Here is a 14,793-nt window from a genome sequence, read left to right on the forward strand (position 1 = left end):
CAGACATTTCCTGGCTATTGCTCTTTCATCTGCAGCACGTACATACACTCCCCAGATGCATCTAGAGCCCTGTGGGCAAGCAAGCAGCTTGCAGGGGTGCTGGGGCCGCAGCTGGAAGGCTGCGTTCCCTCCCCGTCCTTTTTCTGCTTTAAATCATCTGTGCCTGAAGATACTGCAGCAGAGGCAAGAGGGCTCTGATTTCAGTGGCTTGCCACCAGGAACACTTGGTTTGCCTTTTCCTGGCTCCAGTTCCTCCAAACAAACCTAATGGGGCCAACTCTGCAGGCAGTGCTGTAGGGCAACAAGCTGAGGCCTCAATGAGGTGCTATCTTGGTACCCCAGCATGCTTTGTGATAGTTCAGCCCTCGCTCAACCCCCAGTGCACGCAGGCAGGCACCCTTATGGGCAGGCTCCAGTGGAAGGGGAGGAGCCAGCATACCACCAGCCCAGCCCCACTGCAGCGAGGAAACTGCATGAAGCCAACCGCCCACACGACTGAGAGTGCCATGGGCGGCACCAGCGGTCACAGAAGTTGGCAGCATGCAGCAGGCAGGCAGCTAGGTCTAGACCAGGAGGGGGCAGCATTCTTTAACATTTTCAAAATACCTTTCACTGGAATCTTTGTACACAAGGCTATCCCTGTGTACTAGGATTGTTTATCATGACTATGAAAATAAATAGTAAATCACTACTTATTAACAAAATTTTAACTTATAATATCTTACGATATCCTTGCATACCAAAAATAAGGAATTATGATGTCTAATAAGTTAAAAGAATGAGACTGACATTTTATGACTTGCAGATATAAGGCATCCTTGGCTCTTAATGTGACATTGCATGTGTAACAGTCGCATGATCAGCCTCATGATTTCTAGTGGGAGAAAAATATTTGATTTATTCAGACATTTTAGGAAAACCTAGAAAATGACTTTGACAAGCCAGCTGTAATTCTATTTCAACTTAGAAACAATGATAAATCAAGAATGGCTTGAATTGTTGTATATGGCTTGAAGAATTCTGGTGAAATTAACTTGTTTCCTAAATGAAGGAACCAATTAAATCAAAAACTGTATTCTATTTTTATTTTGACATATAGCTACCAGCTATGTGAAAAGAAGCCTTCTTTTGCTTTCAACAATAAGATTACAAAATATTGCCATCACCAATTTGATTACAAACGAAACTAGTACATTTTAAAGGGAAAATTTATATTACAAAAGCAGTCTTTCTTTTTTTCAGTATTTCCCTTTTCAATATGATGCTTTAGGCTGCAATCTATGAAAAAAGCTATTCCTTCGGGTATTCAGAGGTTTACATATTAGACTACCTTGTCTGTCATCGTTAGATCACTAAAGTGCCATAAGACATTATTACCTCATCTTTTGCCTTCTTGAACAATGGCTTCAGCCAGCTTTGTCTTTCCAAAATATAATGTCACAAAAATGATTTATAATATTCTATTCAACCAACTCTGCAGTCATCTCCAGTTTAAGAAGCCACCACTGAACTAAGGATCTAATGATGGCCTGAATTATTCTTTTCATTCTATACATTCAGGACAGACTGAGAATTTAGTTAACCATATATGCCATGGCTCTGAGAAACAGCCATGCTAAGCAGTTTGTGTTAGCCTAAAAATGCATGATGTTGTAAGTACATATTCCAAAATTTGTTGCTTTCAAGTTGCACTTTTATAACAGGTTACAGAAAAAGGAGAAAAAGTACATCATTTGTTGAATTCAGAAACCAAAGTCGAAATAAATTGCTATAAATATTATCAAATCATATTTTAATTGGATACTTGTCTGTGAATAGTGTGTTTTAAAGTAATAAAAATTGGACAATATACAAATCTTGAGCAAAGAAAAATGTATATTGATTTGACTTTAATATGTACAGCTTGTATTTTGCTTTTATTAAAATGAACAACTTTCTGATGTTACAACTGTGTGTCCCTAGATCAAGAGAATGTGAGAGTATGTTATTAATTCATTTCACTATGATTTCTTCCAGAATTGGACTCTATGTGTGTCCCATCCTATTGGTCACCTGTAGAAAATACAAAATATTGATGCAATTCAAAATTTTAGCTCTTATAAAGGCCAAATGATAGTAGCACCAATTATACACAGTGTAAGTTTCCAGACTTCAGAAGTCTTGAATAAATCTCATGAAATGTAAGAAATATTGTCATGCACTTTATGTAAGCAGTTATTACTTTTATTTATAAGATTATGCCTTTAACTAATTTTAAAATCCTACAATGTTATCGATAATAACTGTAGTAATAAATAGTAAAATCTGCAATGTATTATGTTTTCTATGACATCTAAGTATTTATTATTAGAGTTACTACTACTACTATTTTTAGAATTACTACTATTACTATTAGAATACTTCCAAAAGAATTATGGCTGCTGAGGCAGATAATCATTTAAATATGGCTCATTTTAAATATCACTTTATTTGAAATGCAAAATGCACTATAAAACTATTGGTTTATTGCTTTGCTCTGAAATTCAGTGATCTTTTGCTACTATCTGCCTTGAGTCTAGTGAAAAACACAGACTATAAAGAATGTTATTTAAAAAAAAGAAAGAAAGCAATGTTAATTCAGCCCAAAGAATATCACATTGCATTGCGCATGTTCCTGCAGTTAGTACTTTAGATGAAATCCTAGGTTATCATCATCCTTCACTGATGATTCGTAACTTGATTCAACATCAGAATCAGTTAAACAAACATAAGTGATACCCCAGAGAGTTTTGAGGAGCACTAACAAAAATGTCCACACTAATTCTTTACTATGTGTCAGTTTCAATGTGAGACACCTACAATTCATCTCTACTTTTTTACTTACAGCATCTAGGAATCATTGTAGATATTGTAGCACAAGGATCTGTGAGGAAACTAGCACCATGTTGAAGATGGGCATATATGTATTTGTTTCCCGCAACATACCCACTTCAGAAAAACCATGAGTTTGGGTTCTTGCGACATTATGTGGGAGGAGCCTGTAGTACCTCTGATATGTCTCTCATACACCCTTGCCTTCCTTGGCTGCGTTTCCATTTCAAAAGGTGATGCTTGCAATTATTATCTTAATTATGCTTTATACTATAGCTCCACTTCAGTAGATGAACTCAGAATTATTTTGTGCTTCACAGTACAACACTGAGCCACCCTGAGTCTGTTTGATAGTAGGAAAATCAGTGCAGATATATTTAATAAATACATAAATGTGTTCACAAAATATGGTGAAATTTAAAAATATAAGCTGAAATATCCTTTAGGATAAAAGAAGCAAAACCAGTCCTATGTACACCTAGAGTCCATTTCCAGATACCTTAAGACACGGAAGTGATTCTGAAATAATATGTGTACACAGAATGTTGTTTTAATAATGGGATCACTAGAAAAGTACTAACATTGTAAGCTACCACTCCATGAAAAATGCCTAAATTAAATTCTGTTTCAGACTACAATTTAGCATCTGTTACTGCAGTACTCTATATGTTTATTTGTGTGCAGATCCCAAAGATCTTATTGGAACCTACTTCCATACAAGAAAGTATGTTGAAATCATGTACTAAAATATCATCAAATTATTTTAGATTACTATGCGTTAGACATTTCTTTCAATATTATATATATTAATAGCCAGAGTTAGATTTTTCTTCAACTGATATTTTAATTATTCAGTGTTTCCAATGCTGTTCATTGCTCCAGAATCTTATCTTAAATTTCATTTAGCCGTGGTAGAAAAGTGAACAATTTCCAGAATACACTGATAGCCTAATACCATAATAAGAATTACAGCAAATTGTTTGGAATTTATTTTTGAAAAAATCTGATTGTTCTTTTTAAGCATTTAGAAAAATCAAGATTTTTTTTTTTAAAAAAACCCCACTAAGGACATATGTCCAGTTAATATACAGTCTCCTCCAATCAAGGCTTACATTTATTTTCCAAGAGAGTCTATAACTAAGGTCAATATACATTTTTTTCTCCCTTTAGATCCCACTGTATCTTTCTTTTTTTAATGTAGGAATACATACGTATGTATGTATGTATGTGTGTATATATATGTATATATGTACGTATGTGTATGTGTATATATATATATACACACACACACACATACACACACACATACACTCTCTTTAGATTCAATTCTTTCCTTGAAATTCAGCTCTATAGGACAGGCGATCCCCAAAAGGAATGAAGAATTCTAAGGAGATGGGACATATACTTCAGAACCCATTATTGTCCTATTTTGATGATCAATCAAGTGGAAGAATGTGATGACATCATCTTTTTGAGATTAGTAATTCATCGCTTGTAGCTATCAAAAGCAACGCAGTCAGATGAAAAGAAAGCAGTGGGAAAAGGTTGTTCTCATTACCCTCGTGATTAGGATTTATTTCTCGCTCTCTCCACTTCAAAATATTCTATAAAATATTTCGTGAAAGTTTATTATAGAGTCGCATATTTATTCTACATATCATTGCAGTCTTAAAGCAAGTTGGTTTGCAGAATGTGATAAAACAATAATTGTATTTTTACAAATCTGTGCTTTAAAAAAAAAAATAGCCATACTCCCATACACAGAATGCTTAAATTCCAGTTGAGTCAATGGGATTTAAGTAGCCTAACTGTGTATGAGACTGCACAATCACTTACGTATCAGTCGCATCCTTAAGCTAAACTTTATAAAATTATCATAGCATCCAGCTGGAATTTATTTTTAAAGTGCTGTTTACTTCAGTGAGAAAAAGCTTAAATCCTTGCCAATAAAATCAATGGGATTCAGAAGTAACTAGTGCTGGATCATACCCTGTATTAAGAGGAACAAATGAAATTTCATAAAATTATTCCACATCCCATTTAAATAGGATTTCATAGCACCAAATATCTACAATATATTTTCTCAAAAGAAAATAATTTATTCTTGAAAAAAGAAGTTTGTCATGCTTTCTCTGGTAGCTTTTCTGAGCATCGTAAATTGCATAGATTGCATGCCCGCAATCTATTCTTGACCTGATTTCCTTTAAAGTTCACTCACTTCTATGGAGAATGTTAAATAGATTCCAATGCAGCAGAGCACAAAGGAAGTAAGCAGAAACTGTAGTTTCTTAAATATATTACAAACTAGTTATAAACACATTATCCTGTATGAATTCTGTAATTTGTAAATCTGTCCTGAAATTCAGCCATGTTGATTTGAAATGTCTGCATTCCAGGCAAAAGTTATTTTAAAGACATTAATTTAATACCATCCTATCTAATCATTCATAGGTGAAGACATGCAATGATTATGCATGGAAATCTGTTAGAAAATATTTGAATAAAATACTGTACTTCCCAAAACCATTGTTGAACTATGTATTTGGACACTGTAAAATATTTCACATTAACCAAGTTTCTTGGAGTTTGATTACTGTCATTAAAATCCATTGTAATTAGATTTGTTACTTATAGCAAACAGACAACAATAAAGTTGTACAATATACTACAACATTAAGGGAGAGACAGGGATTTTTTTAAAGCTCTAAAATGGATTGTTTTTATTCAACCCTGTACCTAAAAAAACCCAGTTTATTTTGGAACAATGAGACTATCAATGAAAAAGTTATGTATGTATTTCACTGAGTGAACCATTTTTACTCAAAATACACATCACTGTCTTTATAATTGCAATGTGTCAACTGTTTCTATTGTATCATATATACAATATTCCTGACTCACCAGTTAAGGAGGGGAAATGTTTCCTTCCTTTGTCCCAAATTAACACAAAAGTAGCATGAAGTTGTAGTATCTGAACTGGAACTATATTTTTAAGGAAGACTTACTGACCAGGTTCAGTACTATCTCTTCAACATGTAATTCTGCTATCAAGTTAATGGTTCAAGTTAATTCTGACAATTTATTAATTTTAGTCCTTTTGGTATCTATCCAGAGTGCCTGGTTCAGCAGAGGAGTAATATTTCCACCTAATGGGAAATTAACACAAAATTATATACCTACAGATTGCACCCATAGTGCAATCTTGTGTATGTTTATTCAGAAGTAAACCTTGCTGTACTCAATGGGACTTATTCATGGATAAATATACATAGAATGGCAGTCTTTTTTAAAAAAGAGGGAACATAGTGAACTAGTTAAGTCTTTGCTGGGGACTCATACAACCACGTCCATAGTCATTTCTTCAACTCAGAACTCTACAGGTAAATTTAGGTTAGGCTAAAGTTCAATACCTTAAAGAATTTTGCCTCAGGAGAGAACTGGGGGGACAAGAATGGCTCTGCAGGCATTAGGCAAATGCTTGTTCAGTGACCTTCATTACCAAAGCTCTTGGCTCTCAAGAACATCTCAAGCATTCAGTGTCACTATTGATATCATTGTGCAACATGACAGGGTGCAAATAGGGAGAAAATAGAAAGTGGCCAACAATCAGCACAGAACAGAAGCAAACCCTTGTGTGAGGCTGATACTTGGGGTCCCCTCCCAGTGCATATCTAATAATGTCCCATATCACAACAAACAATTGCTTACACATAACAAGAAAGAATGATTCAATGTTTGCAGGATCAATTCTAGTACAAATTAAACTACAAATAGCCTTTAATAAGAATATTTGATGGAATGCTGAAGCCAACTCTGGATGGCTCTATGTGTGTGTGTGTGTGAATGTACATGTGTGTGCACACACACATAGATATATTGTTGACTTTGTCTTACAAGAATCATACTGTGTTAAAACTGTGCCCACATTTGGACATTAATATCCCTTCTCTTAACACCACCAGCCTCAAATTAATAGCAGCAGCTAAGAATAAAATTAAATATTTTCTTTTGTTCAACCAAATTGTAAAATTCATCAAATGTATCCGTACATTTCAGAAAACCATCCCTTGGGCTATAGTGTCTTCCAATGCACACCGTATTAAACAAAATCAGTAAATTAAAGTCTTCCCCAATAAACATTAATCATTGCTGTAAACACAGTGTCGAATCTTGGTGCCTATTGTTGCCAGTATGCCAAACACCAAATACTAAGTGGCTGGTATGCCTTCGCTTAGCATTTACGGTATCCCTACAGGACAGGTGAATTCCACAGGTAGAAAGGTCTGGAATCCAGAGTAGGGCTGAAGGACAAACCTGCTGGCAGAAGCGCGATTCTCGCCTATGGTTTGACAAGAGCGTTAAACGGCGTTTACATGTCCTTCCCCTCCAAGACTGCAGGTGCCAAAGACGCAATCCCCACATACCATTCTCCCCCCCCGCGCCGTCCTTTTGATCTTTTCGCCTCCCCCCTTTTGCAAACCTCCTCGTCTCTCCCCGCCGTGCTAGAAAACAAGCAAGCAAACAGGTGCGGGCACCACCGGGGAAGGGTGAGGGGGGCACCAAGAGGTAGTGAGCAGGGCTGAATGACCCTCTCCAAAATCCAGGGCAGAACCAAGCGTTTCAGTCTGTTCAGAGGCGAGAAATGCTATTCGCCTGGCATTCCACACTGGCCACTGAGTCCCCCTCAGGAGCCTGGTTGCCCCCGAGCGCCAGGCGACCACCGTGACATTCCCCCTTTCCCCCTCCCCGGGGTGCCCTGGCCGCGGCTTTGCTTCAGCCTCCCTCGTGTTTGGTGCGCCCTTCGACGGGGCTTTCCCTCTCTGCCTTGTGTTTCCACCCTCAGGCACACACACCGCCCCCCCGCGGGGGTCCCTTCCACCCTCTCCTGCCCCTTCCCTTCCCGCGGCTCGCCGGTGCCCGACCTACCTGCTGGAAGTGCCGAGGGGACGCGCTCGCCGCCGCAGCACGCGCTCCGTTCGAGCCAGCCCGCGCCGTTCTCGCCGCGTGATCTTAATGCTCATTTAAAGCTGGGCGCCCACTCTTCAGTGGCTGCTCTGCTGCTCGTCGACTGCCGGCTCCGGTTCTCCCTGGGCACACAAAAGGCTCTCGCGAGCCTGCTCGGACGAGTGGAGGAGCCCGGCGGAGCGGCCCCGCCCCCCCGCCAGCTGAGACCCACACCTGCCGGCTGCCTCGGCACCCCTCTCCGCTTTTGGCCAAGGAGCCAAAGCCCGCCCCGAGTCGGGCTAAAGTTGAGGCACGCCGCCCAGCCGCCTGCCTTCAGCGCGCCGAGAGTTGGCGAGGTGTGGGGCGGCGGGGTTGACACGTGCGCGCACAGCCCTTGGGGGGGATCTCGGCCGCAGCGGGGGCGGATTGGCAGAGCGTTGCGGGGCCTTGCGCCTCAGTCCTGCTCAGCGCCACCATCACGTCAAGGCCACCCCAGTCCCAAAAGAGAGGCAGTTGCTGCAGTGAGGGAGCGGGCTGACCTGCCCGCCGGCCAGTAAGGTGTCAGCCCCCAGGGTGTTGGCTGGAGATCTCCTGGGATAACCACTGCTTTCCAGGTGACAGAGGTCAGTTCACCCAGAGAAAATGGTTGCTTTGGAAGGTGGACTCCATGGCATCATACTCTGCTGAAGTCCCTCCTCTGCTCAAAGCCCATCCTCCTCAGGGTTCATCCCCCAAATCTCCAGGTTTTTCAAACCAGAGCTGGTGGCACGCCCCCTGGCCAGCAAGGGACAATGCCTCCCTGCCAAGACAAACTAATGTGAGGAATGGGACTGAGCTGCATGACTCAGCTTCACATCCTCTCCATCTAGAGGGACAGATGAAGAAGAAGATATTGGATTTATATCCCACCCTCCACTGAAGAGTCTCAGAACGACTCACAATCTCCTTTACCTTCCTCCCTCGCAACAGACACCCTGTGAGGTGGGTGGGGCTGGAGAGGGTTCTCACAGCAGCTGTCCTTTCAAGGACAACCTCTGTCAGAGCTATGGCTGACCCAAGGCCATGCCAGCAGGTGCAAGTAGAGGAGTGGGGAATCAAACCTGGTTCTCCCAGATAAGAGTCCGCACACTTAACCACTACACCAAACTGGCTCTCAAACAGGATGGGGTTACCTTGCCCAACAAGGAATGGATAAGACTGCGAAGGTAGACCTATCCCAGCAAGGATGGGGCTGCCTGGTCACACTTTGGGAAGGAAAAGGACCACCTGGTCTAGCTTGGCTATGGCAAGGGACAAGATGTGGCCACCTCACCTGGCCTCCCATTGCTTGGTGAGGGATGAGGCTGCCCTGTCTTCTCTCAACTTTTTTGGTGAGGAATTATATGGGCTGCCCAGCTCAGCCTCATCATGGCAAGGGATATGGCCACTTAGCCTCATCTTTGTGAGAAAGGATTGGGGTCCCCCTACCGGCCCTCACCTCTCCTGTTGAGTGATGGGACTTCCTGGGCTGGTCTTGGGGCAGCAAAGGATGAGACTTCCTATTAGTCTCCCCTCTCCTTGCAAGGGACAGGATAGGGCACCTGCCCAGCTACAGGAATGGGGATATCCCACCTGCAGTCACCATGAAAAAGGACAGGGCCACCCCACCCAGCTTTCCTTGGCAAGGGACCATCCTGCTTAGCCTTGCCTCACCAAGTGGGGGATGGGACATGGCCACCCTACCCAGCCTCATTTCACTTGTCTTGCTGCCCTGACTTTACCCAGCGAGGGATGAGATGGGGCCATTCAGCCCAGTGTCTCTGCAACAACGGAAGGGAAACACCCACCCAGGCTCCAGTGAAGAATAGAATGGGGCCATGCAGCCCTGGCTGTCCCACCTGGCCTCATTCATCATGGTGAGGGACAGGATGGGGCTGCCCCAATTGATGTAACCTCACCTAAAGGAATGGCCAGGGACACCACAATCAGCCTCATCTTGCCTGGGGAGGGACAGGACAGGGCTGTTCTACCCACCCTTATCCTGGTTAGCTGCTAGCACCTCCTGCTCCAGGATTGCTGGGCAAATACTCCCTCCCTCTATGAGGCCATGGGTAGGGTTGGGGCAGACTGGGAGTAGGGCCCTTTTCCAGGACCCTTCCTCCCCTCCCCCCCATCTGCCCCTGGTTTGTGTACAGCCAAGCATCTTTGATCAGAGTTGATGCCTTAGGTGGAAGGGAGGGTCATGAGGCAAACTGAGGGAAGCAGGACATTTTCTGCTCTAGCCCCAAGGAACATATGTCCATCATCTTTAGTGATTAACATTGTGAATCCTCCAGAATGAGAAACTGCAGCCTTTAGGAACCCTGGCAGACAGTTCCTCTTCTCACTCATGTTGAAGGACTTGGAAACAGCAAAACACCTCAATTAGCTCCCATGAATCACACCCACCATCTAATAACAGCTTAAGTCCCACAAATCCTAGCTTTAAAAAATGGACCCAGTTCTTGTATGCAAAACCAAAATCATATCCAAAATATGAATCTACACAATAGTCATATGCAGATCATAAAAAAACCACTGAGTAATCACAACTCATGTGTGATCACAGACTATCTCAAGACAATCACTGATCCAAGTTTGGAGGCACAAAGCTATAGATGACATGAATTTCCATGGATCCCCACTATTTTTATATCAGAGGCTCCAAAACCACTATAAAACCACAGATAACATCCATATAGATGTAGTACACAATTAAAATAATCCGTCTCCCATGTTGCAAAGTGAAAATGTAAATCCCGCAAATCAGAAATTAAAAACTGTTTTTTATGGAAACATCCATGGGATGGGCTGGAAGGTAGATTTTTGTAGTCTGTGTGGAAAAAATCTTGAGGAGTGTGTCTGAAATCAATCATTTTTAACTACAGCAGCAGCACAAGATACTGTATCTAATTCTGTGTGTATGCAACTGGTGGCCATAAATGATTGTAATTATGCAGTGGATTCAGCTTGTAAAAAATTGTCAAGACTGTGACCCAAGACCAGGATTCTGCTGCTATAGCATTTACAGCCTGTCAGTAAGCTTATGAATGGTGGTTAATTAATTTTTTAAAAAGGAATATTGCACTATTTCCAAACTCAAAGTAATTTACAACAAAGATTAAAATAATATAAACTAATGGATAGCAAGAGGGACAAAAGGAAATACTACTTTACACAGAGAGTGATTAAACTGTGGAATTCACTGCCAGAGGATGTAGTAATGGCCACAGGGATAAACAGCTTTAAAAGACGATTAAATGAATTCATGTAGGATAAGTCTATCAATGGCTACTAGCAATGGTGACTGAGGGGAACCTCCACATTCAGAGGCACTAAACTTCTGAATCCCAGAGCCAGGAGACAATATCAGCTCTGATTATATAATGTATTTAGAGTGCCTAGACTCCGTGGAAGAATCAATAACCATTTGCAGGACAGTTTATTTAAGAATGTGTGAGTAGATTGAAAAAAATTCTAGACATATGTGGTTCCAAATGTTTCCATGATCTAATTATGTGGTGCTGCTGGCCATCCTCCTCTGGACTTTCCCTCGTCTAAGGTTACTTGCCTACCATCTAGTAGAGCCTGTTGCTTTTCAGTAATTGTCTCCACATTATAGATCAGGCTTCCTGAAGAGGTAAGAAGGGTGTTCTCTTGGGAAGTTTTTAGGAAACAGTACAGGACTGTGCTGTTTGAAGGGCGTGAAGTGGGACTTGAATTCCAGGCATGGGATTTTTTGTTTAATTAATTGTTTCTAAGAATCATTTCCTCCATTGAGTTAATGGGTGCATTCACACTATACTAAATAAAGCATTTTGCAACTGGATTTTTACTGTGTAAGATTAGCAAAAATCCGCTTGGATAATGCATTATTTAGTGTAGTGCGAATGCACCCAGTGAATCCCAGCATTTCAGATATTAAATCAGTAGATCTGATACTTCAACTTCACATGGAATCTATGAGGCTTCCCATTGTTACTGTTGGCATCGATGATGGTTACATGGAATCTATGATGATTCCCATTGTCACTATAATATAGTGGGTTCTATGCATGGCAGAGTCTCGGAGTAAGTGATAACAAGCTCTTTAATAGGAGTCACATAGTAAAAGGTCACAGTACAAGACTGGCTTTGGGGCCCATGGGCCGAATTTATATACATCTCTGGTTTCCTGTGCAAGCATGTTATTGGGTCATTCAAACTGGTGGGGGCTTGTGATTGGTCCTGGGCTAGGGGGGGATGAATCCTATAGCCCTTTGTTCCCAAGTCCCCAAGCTCAGTCCGTATGGCTCCAATGAGCCAGGCGGAAACACCAAAGTCTTCCCTTGAGTCCACATACATAACTGCCTCTGGCACCTCTTTCAGGGTGCATGCGATCCAGGAGGGTTGTTAGCTGCTGGCCCATGAGAAGCTGTGCTGGGCTGTGGCTGGTGACCGTACTGGGGGTGGAATGTTGCGCCAGGAGGCACTAGGCAAGGCGTGCTTCCCACTCCCCATATATGATGCGGCAGAGCGTTTCCTTCATAGCCCGTACCATTCTTTCTGCTTGGCCATTTGTGGCTGGTGAAAGGGGGCTGACCTTGTGTGTTTTATTAAATTCCGGCCACAGAAATCCTGAAACTCAGCCGAGGTGAAAACCATCCCATTATCAGATACCAACGTGTCTGGGAGGCCATGTGTGGTGAATACCCTGCGTAGCACCACTAATGCCGCCCAAGAAGAGGTGGTGACCACTGGCACTACCTCTACCATTTGGAGTAGGAGTCACGGGGCGGCACCGGGGCACGGGGCAGTGCTGAACGGGTCTCCTGGCATGGCTGACATCGGGCCACCCAGGATTCAATGGCATTGTCAATTCCTGGCCACCATACATAGCTGTGGGCCAGCATCTTCATGCGTACAATCCCCGATGGGTTTCATGCAACGCTGTTAGGACTCACTGCCACAGTACCGGGGGCACCACCACCATACTTCCCCACAACAGGCACCCTTAATGCACAGACAGTTCATCCCAGCAGGACGCAAACACAGAGAATTCCAAGCCCACCCGTCCTTCTGGCCACCCCCCCACACACACCCAGTCCAGAACTCAGGAGAGAGTTTTGTCCTTGGAAGAGCAGCAAGCAATGTCCTTTGCGTGCACCAGGCGGTCCGGGAGGGCTTCCAGTGACATGATCTGGAACGACGTGTCTGGGTCTGAATCCATGGAGGACAGCGGCAGGCGGCTCAGAGCATCAGCATGACCCATGGCTTTCCCTGGGCGGTACTTAAGGTCATACAGATAACCCGCCAGGAAGATGGACCACCTCAACATCCTTGGTGAAAGCATTTGGGGCATTTGTCAGTCAGAGGTGAACAGGCCCAGCAGGGGCTTGTTGTCCATCAAGATAGTGAAGGGCCGGTCATATAGGTAATCGTGGAATTTTTTTACCCCTGCCATGATACCCTCTTTGTTTATCTGAGAGTAGTTTCACTCCGGTTTTTGTAAGGTCCTTGAATAATAGGCTACTGGAACCTCGCGACTATCCGGCAGCCTGTGGGCCAACATGGCCCCGACCCCGTAAGGCGAAGAGTCACATGCGAGCATGACAGTAGCTGCTCATCGAAGTGCCCCAGCAAGCTATTTGAAGTCAAAATGTTTTTTACTGCCTGGAACACGGTGGCTTGCCGACGATTCCAAACCCAAGGTGCCCTTTTGTTCAGCAGTCTGTGTAAGGGCTCTGCTACCGCCACCTTGTGGGGAAGGAAGGCATGGTAGAAATTGAGAATTCCCAAGAACGATTGTAATTCTGCCTTATTGGTGGGAGCTGGCGCATCTCAAATGGCCTTTATTTTGTCCTGGGCTGGATGAATGCTGCTCGGGTCCACCATATACCCCAGAAAATCTATGGTGGGCACCCCCAATACACATTTTTCTTGTTTTACCTTTAACCCTGCCCCCTCGAAATGCTGAAGCACCATTCGGAGGCAGTCGCTGAATTTGTCTTTGGTGGCTGCCGCAATCAGCACATTGTTGAAGAACAGCTGGGCCCAGGGGATGCCTTTAAGAAGGGAGTCCATCAAATTCTAAAACAGTCCCAGTGCCACGCTGACCCCGAACTGCAAGCGTTTAACTCTGAAGGCCCCCTGGTGCGTTATGATAGTGTGAGCTCCTGCTGTTGTGGTGTCCACAGGGAGCTGTTGGTATGCCTGCGCCAAATCCAGTTTCCCAAAATGTTTTGCTCCCGCTAAGGATGCTAACATGTGGCTCACCACCGGGATGGGGTATGCATGGCCTTGCAGCACCTTATTAATTGTACATTTATAGTCAGCACAGTACGCTGCCATTGGGTTTGATTGTGGTTACTATGGGAATCTCCCACTTTGCATTAGCGACTGGTTCCAGAACCCCCTGGGCCACGAGGCAGTCCAGCTCCTCTTCGATATTGAGCCTTAGAGCTAGTGGCATGCGCCTGGCCTTCAACCATATGGGTCGCACGTTGGGGTACAGTTGTAATGATATGGGGGCCCCAGTGTACGTCCCCAGAGTTCCGTCGAAAACAGCAGGGAACTCTTCGCACATCTTTTGAAAATCTCTTTGAACGAGGGTATAATGGATCCCTGTCACTTGGATGCCCAGGGCCTGGAACCAGGACCAACCTAGAAGGCTTCACAGATCGTCCTCCACCATGATGAGGGGGAGCTTGTCCTTGAACCTTCCATATCTGTTATGGACCAGACCCACTCCCAGGACTGCAACTTCCCGCTTCTGAAAGTCCCGGTCTATGAATGAAGTTGGTTGTAACTGGGCTTCCTCCCTGAGGCACATCTCCTTGAACATGCGGGCTGTAATGACCATCTGGCCCACCCTGGAGTCTACCTCCATTTTGCAGGACTTGCCTTTTATGAACACAGTCACGTAATATTTATCCGGGGAGGGAAGGGGCAACTGGCATAACTGGGTCCCCGAAGTGGTGAGTGCCTAGATGTTGTCCACGA

This window comes from Heteronotia binoei, chromosome 5 (genome assembly GCF_032191835.1).
Source record: "Heteronotia binoei isolate CCM8104 ecotype False Entrance Well chromosome 5, APGP_CSIRO_Hbin_v1, whole genome shotgun sequence".
Classification (NCBI taxonomy): Eukaryota; Metazoa; Chordata; class Lepidosauria; order Squamata; family Gekkonidae; genus Heteronotia; species Heteronotia binoei.